A 3846-nucleotide genomic window follows, 5' to 3' on the forward strand; every position below is an offset into this window, starting at 1 on the left:
ACTGACTCCTACAGGCTTCCCTCTGATCTCCACACATGCTTTGTGGTTACAATGTACATGCATGTACACACACACCATACCACACCACACACACACTCTCATGTGCACACACATGCACACACAGAGATGGCTTTGGCTGCAAGCTATTGATTTGCATGAAGGTTTATTTTTATTATTTAAATTATGTAGAGGTGTGTATGTTTGTGTGGAAGCGTGCACACAGGTGAGGACAGGTGTCCTTGGCGAGCAAAGAGATGTCAGGTCAGAGTGTATAGCCAGGGCTCTAGGCAGTTGGTAGCTACTCACATTGAGAACTGGGAACTGAACTGGATTCCTCTTAAAGGGCACTACACACCCTTAACCCCTGAGACATCGCTCCAGGCCTATAACCTCTTTGTATTAAAGTCATATGATCAATAATCTTTGTTCTTATTCTTCTCTCATACATCTAGACCACAGCCTTTCCTCCCTCCACTCCTAGTTTCCCCTCACACCTCCCCTCCCCCCCAGATCCATTCCTTCCGTTTTTCTTCAGAAAAGAACAGGCTTCCCAGGGAATATCAAGATGGCATAACAAGATGCAATACGACCAGACACAAACCCTCATATCAAGGCTGCACAAGGCAACCCAGTAGGAGGAAAAAGTTCCCAAGAGCAGGGAAAAGAATCAGAGACACCCCCTCTCCTACGAACACCCCAAACTAAACACCACAGCATGTGCGCAGAGGGCCTAGGTCAGACCCACGTAGGCTCCGTGATTGCGGCTTCAGTCGGTGTGAAGCCCTGTGCGCCCTACTTAGTTGATTCCGCGGGTCATGGTCTCCTGGTGTCCTCCACCCCTCTGGTTCCTCCCTCCCCCTCCTCCGCAGGGGTCCTCAGGCTCCACCTAATGTTCGAATGTGGGTCTCTGCACTTGCTCCTGTCCTCTCTGATGACGATTGGCCTAGGCGCCGATGATCAACAATCTTAACGATACCTGCAGGCTCCCTTCTTTAGTGTTACAGCGTGTTCACAGGGAGTGGAGGTCACGGGGTGACGTCACAGCCCATAAGGCGGACATTGGTACTGAGACTTTTCTCCTGAAGGAGATCCAGCAGAATGTAGTTGAGTTTTTAAGCAGCTCGTTTTTTTATAATTGTTTTCATATCAGCCTGAGACAAATTAGAGCCACCTGAGAAGCTGCTTTGTCTGCTTGGTATGTGCAAGAAGCCCATCCTGACTGTGTGTGGCACTTTCTGGCCGTGGCCCAGACGAAAGGAGCGGGGTAGAAGGAAGCTCATTTCACCTTCTGCTCACTTGGTCTTCTGCTTGCCGTTGAGTTAATTTTTTTTTCCTTCCTTCCTTTTTTTTTTTAATAAAAAAAATTGTATTTACTTAGAAGCATTCAGGATGTCAACAAAACAGCCTCATTTTTTGCAAGTACAGAGTGGTACTCAGTTAACAGAACAATTATCTTCATATAAGCTGCATCACAGACAACTGAAATGAAAATGAAAACAAAACCAAACCAAATGAAAAGAAAAAAACCAACCAACTAACCAACCAACCAAACAACCCTATCGTCCCCATATATAACTAATTCGTGCTCTACACCAACCAACAACTGTGCTTTAAGGTTCCATGCCAATTTACAAACCCCAGACTGTGCCGGGCAAGGTTAGTGGCCACAGAAAACACTGCCAAGACAGAGCTGTCGGTAGTGTGTTAACTATACAAAAAAAAAAAAAAAAAAAAAAAAAAAAAAAAAAAAAAAAAAAAAAAAGACATAGTACAGTTTAAAAACAAATCTTACACAGCCTTACATTTCTTCTTCTTTTTTTTTTCTTTAAAAGGAGTGAGTTGTGTATAGTGGGGGTTAAATGCTTTATAGACAAGAAAAAAAAAAACGCACTAAAACCAACTTATAACAACATCATCATCCTCTTCTTCCTCTTCATCTTCTTCCTCCTTTTCCTCCTCCCCTTCGTCCTCCGTGTCATCTTCTTCCTTTTCTTGCGCTTTCCGGCCTTGACCACGCCCACCCCTGTCTGGCGGTGTCGGGTTGTCCCTTAGTTCTGTAGGCAGTGATATCCTTCTGGTCCCTCTCCTTCAGCATGGCGGCCTTCTTCGCGTGCGGCTGCTGGTCATCGGCCACAGCGTTCCACATCTCACCTAGCTTCTTCGCAACATCACTAATGGACAAGCCGGGGTGCTCTCCTTTGATTTGGGGGTCGGTCCTCAGAGCAGAACAAGAAGAAGGCCAAAAAGGGGCCTCTTGGGTTCGTTGGGGTCCTTGAACTTCTTTTTGGTCTCTTCTTTTGGGAGGATGTAGGCTTCCATTTCTCTCTCCTCACGAGCCCTGTCAGCCTTTGCCGTGTCTTCAAATTTCCCCTTCTCTTTTGCAGACATGATCTTCCACCTCTCCGAGCACTTCTTGGAGAACCCTGAGAAGTTGACAGGGGCATCCGGGTGCTTCTTCTTGGCTCCTCCCGGCATGTTAATTTGCCTCTCGGCTTCTTAGGATCTCCTTTGTCCGTGTTTAGCTGATTTTTGTCCCCGAAGCACCGAGTCACCGCCCACTGCCTGTCTGGCTCACACTGACAGAATTCAAAGAAATGCAAGCTCAAGTAACTGAATAAAGCTTCTAGAATTTCCCACCTGTATTTTGAAGTACAGGAGCCATTTTTCCTGCTCTTACTGGTCTTCACTTATTTAACAGACAAATCTTCTGGAAAACGTGAATATGTCTTTCCCTCCACTTTCCAATGTGTTGTTTCATCCATAGCCTGAATTTCTTAGACATGAGCTGTACCATAGTCATGCTATTGCTAGGAAAAGAAGGCATTCTTCTAAGAAGACCATGTCTGTCAGATCTTTTCGCTTGTACCTGTGGCCAGTATCTGTTGGCTGCCATGGCTTATGACCGTTATGTGGCCATTTGCCGTCCTCTTCAGTATCCCTTCCTCATAAGCGTGAAGGTCTGTGTCAGCTTGGTGGCTGGGTCCTGGCTGTGTGGCTTGGTGAACTCTGTGACTCACACAGCCCTGACAGCCACTTATTTTTCCTAAAACCCTTCAACTCTGGGAAACTGCTAATATGCTTTACATCTCTGTGAATTTGCCTATCCAGGCATTTACGGGAAATATAGAATATATGACTGACATTTTCTGTCTGGCCTTCTTCCTTTGGCACAGTGTGTGCAGCCTTCACCCATGTTGCAATGTGTATCAGAACTTCATTCCTTTTTCTGCCAAACCAAATTCTATTGTACAGTCATATAAATAACATTGTACCATTTGCCACTTAACAGACATTTGCATTCTTTCCACTTGCCTCCTACTATGAAAAACATTGTTTCTGCTCAAGATTTTAGTGGGTTTGCATGTCATTGCTCTGGTGCATATAGAAAAGGAGTTTCCGGGTCATATGATAACCATATACTCAATATTTTAAAAAGTTACCAGATTTGTTCCCAGATTCTTTTCTTCCTTCTTTCCTTCCTTTGCATGTGGGTGTGTATCAGCTTGTGTGTGTGTGTGTGTGTGTGTGTGTGTGTGTGGCTATGCCTGTATATGTGTGGAGAAGCCAGAAGAGCAATCATCCTCCATCACTGTCTACCTGTTCCTCTGAAGAAATTTCCTTTTCTGAGCTGGGGTTCATGTCTTGGTTAGTCTAGAATACAGTAAGTGTCAGAGTCCCAGCCTCTAGAATCTCAGATACAGGGTTCATGGGGCTTTGCTTGTTTTGTCAGTGCTGGGAATCTAAACTCTGGTCCTTGTGATTGTATAGCAAGTGTTCTCAGTAGCTGAGACATCTCTCCAGCTTCCGGAGAGATGGTCACATAATTTAACATTTACATTACTGCCA

At 45.1% G+C, this 3846-nt stretch overlaps 1 pseudogene; it reads right to left on the bottom strand.

Annotated features, from left to right (window-relative positions):
- Positions 1-1890: 1890 nt before the first annotated feature.
- Positions 1891-2893, bottom strand: LOC129673880 (high mobility group protein B1-like; annotated as a pseudogene).
- Positions 2894-3846: the final 953 nt, after the last annotated feature.

This window comes from Psammomys obesus, unplaced genomic scaffold, assembly GCF_907164565.1.
Source record: "Psammomys obesus unplaced genomic scaffold, mPsaObe1.curated_primary_1811, whole genome shotgun sequence".
NCBI classification, from domain to species: domain Eukaryota; kingdom Metazoa; phylum Chordata; class Mammalia; order Rodentia; family Muridae; genus Psammomys; species Psammomys obesus.